The sequence below is a fragment of the Solenopsis invicta genome, chromosome 5 (assembly GCF_016802725.1).
Source record: "Solenopsis invicta isolate M01_SB chromosome 5, UNIL_Sinv_3.0, whole genome shotgun sequence".
Classification (NCBI taxonomy): Eukaryota; Metazoa; Arthropoda; class Insecta; order Hymenoptera; family Formicidae; genus Solenopsis; species Solenopsis invicta.
Genome location: NC_052668.1, coordinates 12,454,955 through 12,474,224, shown reverse-complemented (window position 1 = coordinate 12,474,224; position 19,270 = coordinate 12,454,955). Strand labels below are relative to the sequence as shown.

Below are 19,270 nucleotides of genomic sequence, written 5' to 3'. Positions count from 1 at the left end.
TTGCTTGGCAAGGAGCATATTTCTTGCTCTCTTCCCCCTTCGAGAAGCGTATAGAGGGCAGTTAATTCTCTCCCGACTCCATTTGCCATTTTGTTAGTTCAGTGACATCTGTTTGATGCGTAAAATTCCATGTTGCTCAAACGTCCTGAAACGTCCATGCACTATACGCTGAGCGTAATGTTTTTCTAGAATCTCGCGTATCCCTGCCTGCTCCCCTTCCCTCTAAACAAAATATTAGTATCACATCTAGCTTTAGCGCGAACTGAAAAAATTGTATGCTGAATTTGAAAAGAGTAAAGCCTGATCTACAATATGCTTTTTGCTTCCTATTTCTTGCTTTTTGCCTCTTGCTTTCTTGTCTCTTCGCGCACTGTTTTACCGACAATCGTGTTTTTTGTCACGTGTTTCTTGTCTTTTCTGAAGTTCGTCAAATTTTATCTCGGACAACAAAGCAAAGAAACATGTTGGTTAGGTTAAATACGACCACGATATCGTGGTGAATCGAACATAGTCTGATAAAAAATATGTCTGATAAAGAAAATAAAGCTGAGATACAAGTAAACGAAGCTTTTGGCGAATTGCTTGCTAATTTTGTGCAGAAAAATCCTTGCCTTTTGTGCATGACGATGTCTCTCGGCTTCGTGTGACAAAAATACACAAAGCAAGGAAACAAGAAGCAGAAAGCACAAAACAAAAAGCAAAAAGGACAAGACAAAACGCAAAGAGCACATTGTAGATCAGGCTTAATTCGTGGGCTTTTGTCGCTGAAAATAAGTAAAAAAAGACGAGGTCGGAGATTTTAGACAAACGATAACTTTGATACTGAAAGAAGATAAGAGGGATTCGATTTAATCGAAATAAGACGTTTCATACCATCGAGTAATTCAAAATAAAAATACGCGAGGTTTAGTAATTTATTAAATTCATTTTTAAATACGATTAATTTATATTTAAATTGGAAATGTTACAAAAAATTAGTTTGTTTTTATTAAATTGTACCAATAATATATTTTTGCTCTTTCTTGATCGTTTTAGTTATATATAGAGATAGACAATTCATAATTATTTTGAATATTCATTCAGTTTTGTTTATCAGTACTGCACGAATTATATTTTGGATCTGTGGAAATAGAAACTGGGCTTTATCGTCCGATTATCCACAGATGTTTCTGTGCTCTTATCGTGTTTGAGTTGCCGGAGGGCTTCTCCGTGCATTCTCTTTCTACCCTCGCCCCCCTTTCCCCGTACAAGAGAACGATCGTTAATTTCACGATTCCGATGGTCATGATCCACCTTTCGTTGATCATAAGAGCGGCAATCTCGTCGCGCGGTTTTCAATTCGTTCCTGCGGTTTCGCGATTCCGTCGTCCGTCATCCGCGGTGCATTCCTCTCGTACGTGTACACAGGCTAGATTTATTTTCGCGCACGTCGAAGAAATCAATGACGAACCGATAGCCTCTCTCTTTCTCCCTTCTTGCGGTACGGAAACCCCTCCGGCTCTTATCCGATTCATATGCGCGGCCCGTACGCGCGCGATCGCGTAGCCGATTCCGAGCACGGACCGCCGCGAGTTCCGGTTCCTATTCAAGTAGCATCCTCCGCATCCCGGCGAATATACCACCGCTCGGTCTTCGACGTCCTCTCCTTCCTCTTGTGTCGCGTATCGTCGCGCGTGAATTCCGTTCCGTGCGTTCTCTCCCTATCTGCTCGAATATGACCGCGCTTTCGTCCCCGGAATGCTCCTCCCAAACGTCCATCCCCTTTCATCGCGTCGTTCGAGGGGAATTACAGATTTTTACGGGCACGAACTTGGCGAGTTATTTCGCCGCCCCTATTGTTATTCCTCGTCTTTCCGATCTAAGTTTATGCACCGCCGTAAATTAATTTCTTTTGTTTCTCTCTGCGGCACCGACAAAGTAATGGCGGAGATAGCCCGGGACGACGTTAACGAGCATTTAATTGCGGCGAAATTAATGCCAGGCCAGGTATTGCACAATGCCGCTAATAAATGAATCGTCGAATTATTATAACAGGAGTTGTAAGTTGAATTGAATCGCGAGGCTTATGCAGCACGACGTACGGGGAGATGGAGAAAAGGAGAGAAAGAGAAACGGTACGATCGATAGATGTTCGGAAGAGCTCCGGGGTACCCGTTCACTCCTGTTGTCACTCCTTCATCATCGATTGCGCCGGCCAGCTATTCGCGGAAGGAAAATAAATGCCGCACTGCCTTCGGCCTGTACGATCGTACTCACGAATCATTCTCGTATCCGAGATATCGAAAGCTGCGGTTGTCGACCCCGCCCCGTCGACACGCTTCTGTCGTTTTCTTTTTAACGCCGCGCCGCGGCGAGGTGAAATCCTCTAACGGGATTTGGAGTAAAGTATAAAAAACCAGCGCGGAGGCATTTTGCGGCATTGAGTTTCTTTGTTCCGGGCGCACGCGGAAACCACTCGCTCTGCCACGATCGGGGGAAGGAAAGGTACACCCACGAGAAGTATTTCGGTAGTTTTTCGCGGCAGGCATTTGGAACGAGAGGAAAACGAGGGAAAAGATCAAACGATTTTCACCTTTATTTGATAAGTCGGAGACCTTGCATGGCTCTCAACAATTTCCGCTCGAGTCGTTCTCCAATAGAAATTTGTGTCTGTTCGATGGAATCTTTATTTCGGAGGCAAGTATATTCCTCTCCGTGGTCCAATCAGAGACTTGAAGGCAAATTTTCACTTTTGAATTATTCTGCCTCAAATTCAGACACATGCCGAAGAAAAAAGTGAAAAAGGTTTCGAGTCGAACAATTGTGAAATTGTATTCTGGACCATATGTCGGAAGAGTGTATTAGAATTTTTTTCAAAGACACAATCAGGTATTATAACCGGTGAATGTGAAAAAAACCGTTGGCCCACGGAGGAATGTTTACGAACTCTACGATATTTTGCTACACGCACAACGTAATTTTTTCGAAAAAATAAATAAAACGCGCGCTAAACTAACGACTACTGAGTACACAAAGAGATGAAAATATTGTATTAGAGATCGGAACGATTGGGTTTTAGCTACAATATATCACTCCGTTATATACAATACGGCAGGAAAAAGGGATTGTATTTTTCAACGATCAATATCGATTTACACGCACCTCGAGGCATTCTTAGCCGCAATAGAGGCAGGGTAGAGTAAGGTGAGACATGAATGTTGTTTCAACGTGACGTCGCCGTCAGTAACAACAAATTATAACGCGATATCTCAGGTACGTGCCAACGGGGCGGAGGGGAGGAGAGGGTCTACAACGCGTCTTTGTGTGTGCGCGCGCGCGCGTCGTTTCGTTTTATTCGACAGCGGTAACGTCGTCGTAACACGAGAAGATATTGTCCACTTGACGATGGAGAACCACCGCGTGGTCGAGGCGCGCACTCCGTGCACGTGATATTTCATTCCGCAGACCGTTCTGTCTCTCTCCTCCTCGTTATACACCAAATAACCCGCGCGCATTCCTCCCCCCTACAAATATACCGAGCTTAACCCTCAAATTATATAATCGTGAGGCTCCATGAGAAATATTTAGGTCTCTTTCAACCTGAAGAGATGTGCCTCGGAACGCATTGGCAAGACGCGTGATTAATTCGAGACGCGTTCGCGTCTAATCTACCAATAATTATTACGCTGACGTCTAGCTGATAGTTCATTCTCGAATGAAAACATTTCGAGGTATTCTTTTCATAATTTACATGATGGATCCTAGGCCCAGATAGCAAACAACATTCCACTCCACTAGACCACTTAACGCTCATGTATCAATTTAGTATCTTAATAATTATCAGTAATAGATGAAGCCTGTCCGATCGTAACGTACGTTTTACGTGCCCCATCTCGGTCAATCGATCTCAAACGTTATTCACTACCTTCACACGCGCGGCAGCCCCCTTTTTTTTCCTTTTCGTCCATGAAATTCCGAGCTCTCGGATCTACGAGGATGCGTTTCGTAACGCGTTCGCCAAGTAGTGGCGGACCGAGAAGGGAAAGAGGAAGAAGATGAGGAAGAAATAAAGCAAAAGACACAGCCGCGGCGGAGGCGGTCGATCGGCCGCGGGGCGAGAGGGCGGGGAGGAGGCGAGTGAGGCCAGGAGGGCCCGCGTTTCGAATGGGGCCCCGAGAGAGCCCGCGGCCCGAGGAAAGGCGAGCTCTCGCCGGGGCTCCTTGTCCCCGACGTTTAATTTCAGGCAGTCCCGAGGAGCTCTCGCAACATCTACGCCGCGTTTAACGTCGGGACACGGGGGCCTTGGGAAGAGATGCCCGCGATCAGGGTAGGCCTCGGAACCAGTTCTCGCGCCTTAAACCGCGCGCCGCGCGCGGTTCTCACGCGTCGCGGCCGCGCCGCGTGATTTCATCCGGCCTAATTGGCCCGCCGGGCCCGAATGAGAATCCCTGCGCGATACCGTCCGTGTGCAGCAGGATACCGTATGCATTAAGAAGGAAAGCCGGGGCCCGGTTTAGGCTTAACGCGCATCGGCATCCCCGCCATTTTCGATTATCTCGCGCCCGGCATAATTTCGTGGTTTTCGATTGAAATGATAAATCGAACTCGCGCATCTAGAAAGAGAAAAGGAGAAATGATAATAAAAGCGATGCACGAACTTTACAGAGAGAGAAATGACTTTCGATAAATTATTGTTAAGTTACTCGTACGCTTTACGAACTTGACGTGAGAATAATACAGAAACGATTCGGATCCGCCGCTTCTCGGATCGCGCCGATCGCGTTAATAAACTGAATTGCGTCCTTTTACGTGCACGCGTACGCCCATGCACGTGGCGGGACGACGACGCGACGCGCGGCGAACGCCGCATGATTAAAAACTCGCGTGGTTGCGAAGATGTTCATACGCGATGCATAGCAATGAGGCACCGTTCCGTAAAAACGACATGCGCGTCTCTCGGCAAAAAGGAAAATAAATTATTTCCTGCGCCTTTTTTCTGCACTACCGGTCTCTCTCTTCGCCCTTTTCCCCATTCGTTCCTCGATCTCGAGTCTATTGCATCCAACAATCGCTCTCGCGATCGTTCTTTGGAAGGAGCAAAAGTGAAAGAAGAGACGGAATTGGCAAGTATTTTTATTTTACTTTATTTCACGTCTGCGCGAGTTCCTTATGAATAGGGTGACCAGACATTCTTGTTGCTCAGGAGACATCTCCTTTTCTCGAAACGTTCTCACGGGTTTCGGAAACTCGTGTCTAATCTTGTATTTGCTGTGTGTGATTTAACAGAGAAATGAATTCCTTTTGATCAGTAATGTGAGCAACAGATCTTGCTGTTACCGTTATGCTGTTACCCTTCTTCTATTTAGTTTGTCGTGTACAAATCGTCGTCTTGAATCTATGTCTTTATACGGTTGGCCTTACAACACGATCGTTGAATGGTCACTTGTTACGAAAAATATTGCCAAGTGTCTCGGTAGTCGAACTGGCTAATGCCCATTTTCATCAATGTAAATTAACTTTGATCTCAGTTTTAATCTTCTCTTTGTCTTTTTTCAATTCTTAGAACTAAAGAAAGTAAAGAATACGTTAAACTGAGATCAAAGTTAATCTGCGTTGGTGGAAATAGTCGTAAGACATCATACATGGAATGTATGAAGATCCAGGTTCAAATCCTGACTGAGATAATATTCTTCGCATGAGATTTTTCACTTTCTCCGGGATGGGAGATATTTTAGAGATGTTAGTTAATATTAAACTGATTGTCAATTTGATTTCGTGATAATAGGGTTCTAATTTAATTCAAGAGCTGCGTTTGAAACCGAAAGTAACGGCGCGCAGTTCGAATGAATTGCAAGCTGTAGATAAATCACATATAAAATATTATTTCAGCATCGAGATCTTGCTATGACCGTTATAACTCTTCTTCTATTTAATTTGTACACAATTTGTACGGTTTTGAATCTATATTAGAAATTTCTTTTAATTTCTGTAATTTATTTGTACAACACTCGAATGTGGGATTTGTACGTTAAGTAGTGCACTCGAGAGATCATTAAAAATAAAGCAATACTATAAAGTGATTTTAATAATTAATAAAGAATAAAACAAAAAGAGTTTTGTCTTCGTGTTTCAAGAATAATAAACAGTTCTAGTTCTTTCATTGTGACTTTACAAACGCAAATCATAAGTTATGACCGCCCTACTTTCGGATCAACCCCGTAATACCGCGATGTCGTAAGTCATCGTCAAACAGGAAATGTCGGATATATGCAGTAGCGCGCTGTGTTGTCTTAACGGAAAAGAGGGTCATAGAGTACATGCTATTCATCAAACGCCGTTATCACGCGGCGATTTTCGTCTCGAGGTTAGGTATTCGTATCGATTGCCGGAATAGATCGTAATAATTATTTCGTAAGAGTGGTTCCTTTCATGGACCGCTGAACGCGGATAGGAAATTCTTTCGGAATAAATCACAGGCGCGGTATATAAGTGCCACGGAAAGGCGCGCGCGCGCGCGGGCCAAACCCGGCCTCGCTGTGATTATGCAACTTTTGTATCGCGTCGCAACGTTTCTGTCTGCCGTACGATAACGCGTTTCTCCAATGGCTTGGAGATCCTTAAGCTGGTTATTTGAAGCCCCGACAGGCGCGCGTGACAAGCGAGGCGGCATCCCGACGACGGAAAATCCTTAAAAATTTTTAGATGTGTATAATTTTACAATAAAACTAACTGACAATTTAAACGTCGTGCTTGACTGTCTGACGTCTATAAACTTAAAAGAACATAAATTACTTAAAGTATATATTTCTATGTCTTATCAAACTGTTCTCCATAAACTTCAGCGAGATGTTTCCTTGTGAGATTTCGCTGCAACGAGGAAAGTTTGTTTTCTCATCGGCAAGAATTTCAAATCCCCCGAACAAAGCCGTTCCGTTTTTAGGGCGCGTGTCGCGACCTTTCTTCACGTCGAGAGATTTTCGGCTCGTTCGATCGAAGCGTGGCAGATCGAGCCGTGCACGCGCGCGCGTGCGTTGGAGTCGCGAGCGCACCTTTATTCCCGAGAAGCGGCGCGGCCAGGGACGAACACGAATGGACGACGACGGACGAAGGGCCCAGGCGGAAGGGGGGACGTATGAGGGTTATGGGGGCACGTTCACACAAAACGGCCACTACAGACACCGGCAGCTGTTCACCATCCGTGCCCTACTCTCCACGCTCGCTCCCTCTTCTTCTCCCCCGCATTCTTAGCTCGGCTTAACCTCGCCCTTCCTCCCCCACTCGCGTTTGCTATTCCCTGCCTTTCTCGCCGCTGCCCCCAGGCCGCTCCGTACAAAAATTCGTAGCTTCTGTGCCCGTCCGCTCCCTTTCTCGTTTCTCTCTCGATCCTCGATCGATCGTAACGGAGATTTCATATGAACGGCCACGATACAGCCGTACTCTTTTAGAGGTTTCTCTCGAACAACGAAATATAAATTTCTCATCGTATCCTTTGTTATATAGTTTCAAGCAAACTTGGAGTCGAACTTTGCATCGATGAATATATTCCAGCATCGATGCTTGCCAAATAATTACGTATTAAAATATTTTTTGTGAACTTAAACTGTGTGCAAACGACAATAAAAAAAAGCTTTTTTTCTTTAAATTAAAGTAGGTTTTACTTTCAATTTTGATTTACTTAGATTGACTTTAAGTTCGCTTTAGATGTATAAGGAGGTATATATTGAGGAAAAGAGTATAATAAAAGATTAAAATTGACGCGTACTTTGATTAAAGAGTTTGATCATAATTCAAACCGTTGAAAGTTGAAAGTGCAGGAAGTACAAGTACGCTTGCGCAAAATCAGATAGCATTACGCAATCCTTGTACACACGTGATCAAAATATTACTGTTCCTCGCGTTCGCGTTGAGACAGGCATAAATCTCTCTTGCCGGCTCTTCAGCTCCGAGGTAGATGCACAACGGGAAACTCATTCTTTGTGCACATTGTGAGAGTTTCTCATATGATTGACGGGCGGTTCGTGTGTGGTTGAAACTTCTTTTTGACATAATCGCCGTTTCTGCATGCTGCCACAAGCTTATTTTTATTTATTTTTTTTTATTTTTATTTTCAACCTTTTGTGTCGTTTACTTAATTGTACGAAAGCCACGTCAATTTCTCTGGAATTTTGCGAGATGATTTATGCACGTATACGCACGTATGCAAGCGATGTACGTGCTGGGTGGCCCACTGTAACAAAAAATATGTCATATGTACGCAACGTTTACGATTTTTATATGCCTGGAACCGTATTCTGTATCAGTGATGCGCAACCTTTTTTAAATCCAGAGCCATTTTCAGAAATAGCCACATAAAAATACACGTACACACGCACACACATAGGCATGAATGTGGATGGGTGTATGTGTATATATGTATATGTGTATGTAGTGTGAATATATCAATTGAAACAATCGAAAAATGTATTTCTCGAGATGTTCTTCAAGTTTGAAATAATTGAGAACTTGTGTGTGTGTGTGTGTGTGTGTGTGTGCGCGCGCGCGCGCGCGCGCGTTACATAAAAAAAAAGAAAAACAAAATTGTATAAACATTGAAAAAAAATTGTTAATATGATCAAATTTTTCAATCCGATTTAATTTTTTCAGTTTAAGTATTTATATACTTGACTTAAATACATAATATAAATACATAATATAAAAAAATCAGTTTAAACATTTATATATTTTACTTAACGACATGTGTGTTTAATTTAAATACATGAAGATACGTCTCAGATGCTTGAATTGAAGAAATTTAATAAAAAAATTTAATTAAATCAACTTTTTTTCTCAGTAAATGATTTTTGAAATGATCAAGACTTGCAAATCGCATTATGTTACTCTATTTTTGCATATAGTTTACATTATAGTTTTTATAGAATAGAAGATTGTGCTTTTATATTATTTGATTGAGTCGACGGGCCGTAAAAAATTCATAGGCGAGCCGCGGATTGCGCATCACTGTTCTATACAAACGATACTCTAGATCTCGTAGAATGAAACGCCACTCTAAAAGAGTGAAAATTGAGCCTGTGCAATTTTTCGAGCGATTTATCATTCTAACAAGAATGAAAATTCTTTTCTGTAGAGAGAAAATTGAGACTGTGCAATTTTTCATCCCTATAAGATTTAAAAAGTATTTAATACCAAAATTTTATACACAACAATTTGATTTTTTTAATCGACGTCGCATTGATTCCCCACAGCAGCAACGAATAATTTATTTCGCGGTAGAAAGATCCGAATACGTTTTGCTAACTTCGTTGTTGTTGAAAGCATTTGCTCGACGAGGATGTTGAATAGCGCGCGTATATTGCATCTCCAAAACGTTCCTCTCTCTCCCGGCGGACCCTCGCATTCTTTCGCGTCGAGACGCATGTAGAATCGCCTCCGGTATCTCATGCATTGTGGGACAGAGAAGTGGCGCCCACGAGAGAGCCGGCCCCCTCTATTCAGTCTCTATTCTCGTTTCGTGAACCGTAACACGCGAAATATTCCGGCAGACACGTTATGCGAAATTCGTGCATTCTGCGATTATGCAGACCGGCGAAATGGACGTCGTCAGCGTTGACTTTCCTACGCCTTTGTTACCCGCTGGGATTTTAAAGACAATCATAATTACGTAATCTTCAATTAATGTAATTAATCAAAAGTTTTGAATATATTGTACATTAATGTTTAGTCAGAAATCTCTGCAAACATTTCGCACTTTTAGTTTTCCTTCGGTCATCTCGCGATATCTTAAATGTAATCGCTTTCCGTTATTTACGAAGATTATACAAAGATTTCTATACATCCGAAGAACTACATCTAAAATAGACGCAACCTTTGCGTAATTGTTTTGCCGTATCACTCTGTTGACGATTCGGAAAATCCGTGACGATATGGTTACGAGGGTCCCTTTATATTCCTTGTTCTGTCCCTGTTGTCCTTAGGGACGAGGGAAAATAAATAAAAAAAGATAAAGTGTGATATAAGCTTTCAGACTCGGATCGTGTCTCTGGATTTCTTTTCTCTTCGGGGTTCGGTTTGTTGATTGATCGATACGATAGCTGATTAGAAAGGTCAACATGTACTAGCATGATGAATGCGTAAGTGTGTACAGTCACGATCTCCGTCTCGTTACCTGAAGAGGGACAGTCGTAACCTCGAGCTGTGTGTCTCTCCATCCGCAAGTTTTTTTTTTTTTTTTTTTTTTTTTTAAATTCAATGCCACTCTGAGATAGTAAAACTGTTTGACAAACAAAAACTTTCAAGAAGTGATCTGCGTCTTAAGTATCCTTAAGAATCTGTGATTTCATTTTATTAAAATCCCGCTTACATCGTAATTACACGTGTTCCTTATTTTCGGCGTAGCCGCTCTCTCCGCGTAAATAAAACGTTAATTCGCAACGCTTCGATGTTATCAAAGCGTTATACTCTCGAAAAATATTTATAAGACGTCTCTTACAACTTGTCTCTCGCGTACGAAAGATCGTACGATAATAATTATTGCATGCACGAGAGAGCGGGCAAATGCACGCAGAATTTGCTCTGGGCTTGATTCGGTTGATTTACCTAATTAGACCTTTCAGTTAAATTTTCACATGACAGACGGTGATTTCTCTAAAATCCGTCGGCCGCGGGTCGCCCATCGAGCGAGCTTTCATCGAATCAAACCGTAGTAGAACGATTTCCACGGGTCTCCCGAGCGACCGGTCTCTCCTTTCCTTTTAATTAATTGCGGTTAATTACGTTAATTAGTGCAAACTAATGCCATTGCGCCATTTCCTACGGCGCCGCGTACCTCTTTGTCGCGCTGTCACTCGTCGCACTTCGCATTTCACGCGAGTTTTTTTTTTCCATTCATTGCTTTGCACGCTATTTTCAGACATCTGTGACGTATCTTCATTATGAACTTTTTAAATTCGGTAAATGATGCTCGTTGAAAATATTCTCCAATTGTCTCACGCGATTTTACGTTCGTTTTACGTTGTTTCATGTTGTTTCATTTTATGCTTTCTCAGACATTACGATGCTCAATCATAAATGATTTAGCATCACACTTAACGATAATACCCTCCATTTGTTGAGAGACTTAGGACTGGGTTCTTGTTTAGGTATCTAGGGTCTTCAAGAGAATTGGCTACTTGGTAAATGGGACGTTACGTTATGGGATTTGTAGAGCCTCGATTTTCCTACCGTGAAAATCAAAACGAATTGCTTTGGCAAAGGAGGGTGGACCATACAGAATCCGCGGCATCGAGTTTCGCAGGGACAGACGATTATGGTGTCCCCGGGATTCTCTCTCCCGGGAGGGTGTCCTGGGACCCCTATTTGTTTTCTCGAATGCGTCCAGGGGGGGCGACACGTGTTTTTGCGCCGTTCCGTTCCGTTCCTACGGCCGTGATGTTGGGGTGAATTCCGAGCGGTGTGTCGAACTCGGGGCCCCAAGATCCAGTAGGCGAAGAAACGTAGCGAATCGCTCGAACGAAATGCGTAAATGTCAAAGTCCGTCCGATAATTGAAGGGTCCCGCCATAATGGCGGACTGTCCCGTGCGTAAATATCATCCCTTCCCTCCACCCCCCTCCCCCTTTTGTCTATCTTTTCCACGTGATAGTTATGTTGCGGCTAACATCTAGCCTCGCGGACGCGTTATAAATCATTTTCTACGGTCTATCAGTTCCTCCAGTAAGCTGCCATTTTCTTCGATTACGACGCTCATCATCGATCTGCACGGTCCATTGAATAACTTAGCGTTGAAATCTTGCTTTACAAATGAATGTGTGCCTGTCTCGCGTTCTCACGGCCAAGTCGTTTATTGCTCGCTAAGTGTGTGTAATCTTATCCCTTTTTTTTGCGCTCTTAACTTGGATCTTGTAAATATTTGATGAAGGATACACCGTGCTATTGTATTGCATTTACAGATGCGTGTCACTCGCTACTTTCTTTACACGGGAATGGGGAAACGCAATAAACGTGCAATAAGAGCACCAGATTTCTTCATTACATTCGAAAGTTTTTTTTTTTTCCTCGGAAACGCGTTCGAACGAAATCAGTCTCTCTTTCTCCGAAACTCCTTCGTACCCCCCTGATTTGTCTCCTCGTCTCGAAAGCTACTTCCGACACTTTAAGCAGAAGAATAATTGCGCAGTCGTAACTGCGAGAGATATCGCATGTAATTATCTCCGTCATAATGCGGCAGTGAATCCGCCTGACTCATTGAGAAACACCCACGCTAATTTACCGATGCTATTTTCACGGCGCGGCCGTGTGGGACGTTGCCGCTTTTTCCGACGGGCTCGCGAATGAATAAATGATCGGAGCATTGAACGTGAATAAAATGGTTAGAGACTACAGACGAGATTACAGACGCGAGGTCGTCGCGCGGCGACTTTGCACCCCGCCGCCGCGCCGCGTCGCGATGCAACCTCCGTTCGCACTTTGTAATTCTTGCAGCGTGCGAGTGCGCGTCTCGCCGCGCGGTAAGTGGCCGCGATTTTATTTGACGGTTCCAGCAGCGAGCCGGTCGAGATGCAAATTACCATTTTGCCGATAACATCTTAACGAACTAAAAATTACCGGATCCGCAATCCCTCGCGGCTAGGCTGCAGTTACACGTCGAAGAATCGCGTGAATTGGGGCAGGCTCTGCACCTTCGTGCACGATCGACCGTCGCGATTCTCGGCAGCACGTGACGATGGCGGCCGACTATCTTACACCGTACAATTTCGTGAAAATTTCTGGGTACTTGCGATATTGCGGCACGTGCGAGAAACCTCGTGAATTGCGAGGGAGATGTGATAATTCGATCGAGCCGGTTCGGTCGCGCGATACGGCGTTGAGATTAGAACGCCGCAGCGTCCGTCGCAGGAGAGAGAGGCTACGCTTATGCGCGTGTCTCTCTTAGGGTGGTCGGGCGACCCTAAAATAGTCTTCGTGCACGCAGGGCGTGTTCAAGGTGAAGGTTAAAGCCTCGTACGACGACGCCGGGGCGACGCGATGACGGATTAAATGGCCGGCAGCGCACATGGCGGGGGCGCGCGCGCTCGTCTGAGGGCGATTTAATCGCAATCGCAGACGGGTCCTGTCGTCCGGGCGGAAGCCCTAACGTGACAGTTGGATATATACGGGGTGTTTAGTGGACCTCGTTTATGGATTTCGCGAACGAATCGTGATCAGTTAATAAAGATGATTGAGGTATTAAATTTTTTTTTTGTTGCATAATTTATTAAAATTATTTATATTTTTAAAACTGAGGAATAAAAAATTTGTCGACTAATACTAGAGGCCTACAAGAAATTATTATGTCTTTTTTTATTTAGGAACGGTAGTGTGTAATTCAAAAGGTACTTGACATGCTAAATCCGCAGTTCAATTGGCTTTATCAGATTTTCAGGATATTTTAATCTAAAAATACTTGAAATAGGCCTTTTTAGAATATCTTTTAATGTAATGGAGAAATATGTATACACAGAAAAATAAATCAGAACAAAATTTCATGTTAGCAAATTATGTTTGTTTAAGATTATAAATTCTTTCAAGAAGAAATTTTATATTCTTACTTATATATTAAACAATGAATTGTTGATTTGATACTAATGTTCCTCAGCGTGTGTGATTTGAAATATCTTGTTCTTTTTCATTTCACTATGTTAAACATTTATAAAAGGCATCATAAGTGATTTTTATAAATTTTTTTGTGCTGAATTCGAATCTGTATACTAAGAAGAAAATATTGTTCACTTGATTGAATTGTTCAATTTGATTAAATTTCTTCAATTTAAGTATTTATGTATACATTTATGTATTTCAGTTAAATTTCTTCAGTTTAAGCATTTATACATTTAATTTAAATATATAAACTTGAATTGAAGAAATTTAATCATGAATTTAGTGAAGTTAACAATCAATTTTGTCAAGTTAACAATTTTTTTTCTTAAACTCATGTTTCTCCATTATATCAGGTTTATATCAGATATTCTAATTTAAAAATGCTCACAACAAAGCTTTTTGGAACTTTAGAATACCTCGGTAACTTGAAATGACAAAGCAATTTAGACTACGGATTTTATTTTAGTATGCCAAACCTTTGGGATTACATACTGCTGTTTCTGAATCAAAATTCATGTCGGCCTGTGTATATTATAGACACTGAAGATCTCTTTACTTGTAATTTTTTAAAAGAATTTTGAAGTTTATCTGAAATAAAGAAATACAATTTTGGTTTAATACATTATACAAGAGTATAATGTGTGAAAAGAGCTTTATTTGGTTTAATTTTTAAAACTTTCAGATTTTATCGTATTATGTTCAATTATTGTATCATGTGTTCATTAAATTAGTTATCGCGATATCGATTTTACATTCAATTACTGATATCTATTCTATCAATTATAACCACATTGATACTAATTATATTACATTTAATTATTGATGTCGAGATTATTTTACGTTCTGTTACTCGTATCTGTTACATCGAGTTTCAAGAGAATTTTACACATTTTGAATAAACATCTCGACAATTTCGAGTCAGTCGAGGGCCGAATAAAATTCGCAATTGTGATGTACGTACGAACGTAAAAGAAAATCGTCGGACGCTCCCCTGACTTCTGCGGGCGGATTTCCATTTCACGGCGGCTACACGTTCGAGCGGGTTCAGAAGCGAGATGGAAACTAAATAGGGCTGAGTTGATATATTCAGGTTCCGGTTTCGCTATGCTCGGTTGAGTATGGGGTACAGGGGGGACACGCCTAATGTGCACCCGCGTATCCCCGTTGCTGCACGTGAAAGTGTATCGGTTAAAACGTGGGGCGCAGCCTAACGACCTTTTTTTAATTTCTTAATTGCTCGTTATGCGGCGCGCGCGCGCGCGCGTGCGTTTACGAAGATGCATTAGTAAAGTAGGTTCCCAAGTGGGCTGCGTCCTGTCCGGCGAATCCTACGTTAAAATTTTTATTTCCAGTTCTCTGAAATAATAAATTGCAGACGATTACATAATTGCCAAATGCGAATCGTATTTGTTCAGATTATTTTGTTGTTGGTTTCTAATCGAGTTATTCGATTACTTGATAAATTTTAGAACATCCCAGAATTAATGTAGGGAAGAGTTGTCAAACGTATCACTTGAGCTATTTTTTATTATATTTTGCATTTGACGCTGTTCTTTGTGCTGGATGCAAATCAAAGTTCGAAATTGCAGCTTGATGATTCAGGCACCTATTATTACATGTTAAACTTTTGTGTAATAATTAATTTGTTACAAGCTTTTCCGTAACGTGCTGCAAGAGGTGTGATTTAGAAAACCGGTCGCTTAAAGCGTATCTGTGATCTCTTAAAATTTATCTTTGAAAGTATCGAATATATGAATGAATAAAAATATAAGGAACTATTAACTAATATTTATTTCATTAGTAATTTATCGAAGAAGCGGTCAAATATTGAATTAATTAATAAGCGACAATATTGATGAAAAGATATGAAAAGATTTTTGTAATTGACATATTTTTATTTGAAGCAATTATTAGTTTTATAGTTATCACTTATCAATCTTACAAGTAATGTAGTAAAATTGATCCGAGTTAGAAAACTTGATAGAATTTATAAAAGTATCAAATTAATTTTTACAATAATTGTCAATATGTGTATACGAAGAATGCAAAGTATTTTGCAATAATCCTTTTATGAAAATATAACTGTTGAAAATAAAATTACATAATAACGTTATTATCAGCTGTATAAACTGATGAAAAGTTTACATCAAATGTACCTGATTTTTTAAAATGGTGGTAGCGTGCACAAAAAGATGATACTTGTAAACTTTTTGTCTACATTTGTTTCTTTACTTTTTATTTTTTTCAATAAATATTCCTTATATGAAGTAAAAATGTATGATATTGAAGATATGCTTTAGGAGACCGGTGCGCGTTTTCAACTTTCCCTTATCTAAATATATATATCAATAACTCTGATTATTCAAATTATATGGATACGTAAATTTATTTTGTCATAAAATGTATGGCATGCAAATTGTCTAATATTTCAACTCGGACTCTAACTAAAGATGACAATCATAGTCTTGACTTTGTTTTCCAGATTTTTCTTTCTTTCTTTCTCGCTTTTTTTTAATGTAGACATCTGAAATGGAATATTTTTCGGCATGATGTAACAATGCCGCTACTATTCGTCATCGCGTGTACCGCGAGACGCGCATCGCAAACAAGACACGCGCGCCTTTCGAGACGGTGGAATTAAAAGTTTTCTCGGCGCTCGTAAATATCTCATTCGTAAATTAATTTCGCGATCGTTCCTGTGCGTGCGCGCTCTTGTTTGGTTTCTACCTATCGTTATCCAATATTCTCCGTTTTGACATACGTAATCGTCGGTACCTTGTTATCGCTGCTGTTTATGTGGTTACGCGCGTGGAATAGAAATTTTTATCGCGAGCCATGCCAAGAGAGAGACGCGCGCCACGCTTTATCTGCCAGCTCAGATAAATACGCGCATTCGAGTTTGCATACCGTCTAAATAAACTATCGCGATAGAGCTCGCGCGTCTCCGGTTTAAGTTTCACTGACAGATCGAGATTAACACTTCAGCGTCCAATGTCGCATTTACATGCTCGCAGAATTCGTACTGAACATTTCAGATCTACCAAGTCATCTTTTGTCTGCGAGATTGACTAATTTAGCATCAACTTTTTGGAAAGGGGAAAATGTTTCGAGAAATCGAAATACACTTGTACTCTCTGTATATCCAGCTAAAATTCAATATTTTGAGGGGAACAGTTTGTCATCCCCCCCCCCTTCTCTTTTTGTGAATGAAACTCGCCGATCTTTCACGAAGCAAGGAGCGGCGATCACGCTTCCCGGTGCGCTGCTTCGAGGTTGCGGGTAATGTTGAACGTCGTTCATCGTCGCCGGGAATAAGAGACGTCATGTTTTTCCCGTGCAAGTAATTTCTTCACGGAGATACGGAGTAATGGACTGCTTCTTTGGCCTCTGTGACCTACGTCGTTAAGATACGTCCGTTAAGAGGAGGGGGTCTGCCGGGGAAGAGGCTAGTCTCGCGAACAAGAGAGCATCGCGGAATCCGCGTGCTTCAAATGGTTTCGAGCACGTTTTCCGAAGTTAATGCGAGAGGGCAACCATCGATTATACCGGGCATAACACGCTTTTACTCCCCGTTAAATCGACAAGTGTAGAAGCAAAACTCAAACATCTCATTGCCAACTTAAAAAGAAACTTTCTTTTACAACCCTTTTTTTTTGTTTAATTTAAACTCTACGAAATAATAATTTTAGATGGGCTCGAATATTAAATGTATTTTTTCAAAGATTTTCGTTTACATCCGTGTTATTAGAGACTTTTGTGCATTTAACTGGGGTCCGGTGAACTCCAACGTCCTGCAGGATTCCACTGATCTGGCAACATCGGGCCGGAGAAACTGGAGAGGATTATCGCGGCAACGGCTTCCATGGTGTGTGCTATACGAATGAGTCACAGCCCCGAGCTGGTAATCTCCTCGTCTCTCGGTAATACACGTGAATAGAGCGCGGCCAGCTGAGAGAGCCCGCCGCCTAGAGCGGGAATCGAAGCGAGAGAGCAGAACGTATCGTTCTCTATGGCGCGTACTGCGCGGCGCTCGACTACAATGTAAGAGCGAGCGGCAGATCGGACAGAAAAACAAGGAACGCGCCGAGAGAGAGAGAGAGAGAGAGAGATGACGGGCAAGAAACGGTAAACCGTTCGCTGCACTATGAACCTCGCGAACGCTGTCGTAGCTCGAATCAACGTGCACGAGACTCGTGGCCTCGCTGTTTCTCTAATCATAGTGTCAGCCAACTAAATCGTACCGATCCTTGACCTCGCCCGCGAATCGAATTGATTTCTACAGCCGTAGGAATTTACGATCCCCGATTCTCGATCTCTTCGCGTTTCCGATGGAAATTTTCAGATAATTATTACTGATAATCTTTCGATCTTGACGGCAGGGGTGCACTCGTGATACTTGAACATATTTTTAGCTTCACTTTTAATAGAAATGCCGAGGAACGAATTTCGATGTTTGCGCCACATTCGTCAGTACACTTTTTTTTTGCGCAAATCGTAGATTGCAGGCGTCGTTCGTGATGTTTTTCTATTTATCGCGATCGATATATGGAGCGAACGTTGCGCAAAATTACGTAACGCAATTAACGCGTAACGAACAGAATCAAATCCGGTCCATTTACTTGCCACGTGAAATCTCGAAAGTATGATGACGAAAATTAAACGTATGTGTATATAGCACGATCTGATTACTGCGAGCACGTTTATCTATACTGTATCCTTGTTGAATTTTTTTTCCTTGTGGATTGGACTTTACATGGGAAACGTGATGAAACGGTAATAAATTCTGCATACGAAGGAGTAAATGCAATACGGAACGGTAGTTGATGAAAGAGAATTTTCTATGATACAGCTTAGCGCATCTTTTAAGAAAATGGATTAAAGCATTGACATGGTGCTCGATTTTTGCATTTGCCTACGGTCGTTGGTCGTTAATGTGTCAGAGTTTATGTTCAAAAGCTAACTGAACATTTCCTAGAAATATTAAGTTTGGAGACTTATGTCTGATAGAGTTTTTGAAAGTGATTTTGGGCTCTAAAAAATTAAAAAAAGTTCTAGTACATTCCAAAATGCTATTTTACAATTGTTTGTTCCGAAATGTTAGTTATTTTTTTATACGTGTTCGAATTGAGACAGTATCAGTAAAATTTATTGTCGATCTAAGAAATTCATAACTGTGTTATACATAACAAAAAAACCTTTCTGAATACTTACAAGAAAAAATAGTGCAATGATGCCTGCTTCAAAAAAGTATTATTACTTGATAGCATGAAGATCAGTAATTTTGATTTATAGAAAATAGGGAAAAAGTAATATAAAATTGGAAAAAATTACTTTTTGCAAAGAAAATCAGTATTTTATTATAAAACTGCTAAAAAGTTTTTAAGTAAGTCATTTTATCAACACTGATTACATTTTAACATATTTCTAAGAAGATAGAATTTCTTCTGCAAAATGTTCTGTCATTTTAATATGATTTTGTTCTGAAATTCTATATTTATTGTAATAGAAACAATTTTTTACATTTTAAAGTTAAGCAAAACAGCAAACAACATGATTCACTTACTGACAAAAAATGCAACTTTGGCTCAGTCGGAAACACTAATAAACACGTTTGATTTTCACCTGTCGTACGACACACGACTGACGAAATACGGTGATAC

The 19,270-nt window shown here is 41.2% G+C and overlaps 1 protein-coding gene across 1 annotated transcript in view; it reads left to right on the top strand.

Moving 5' to 3' along the window:
• Positions 1-19,270, top strand: part of LOC105199968 (nascent polypeptide-associated complex subunit alpha, muscle-specific form) — a 110,066-nt gene that overhangs the window by 1,127 nt on the left and 89,669 nt on the right. The window lies entirely within an intron of this gene.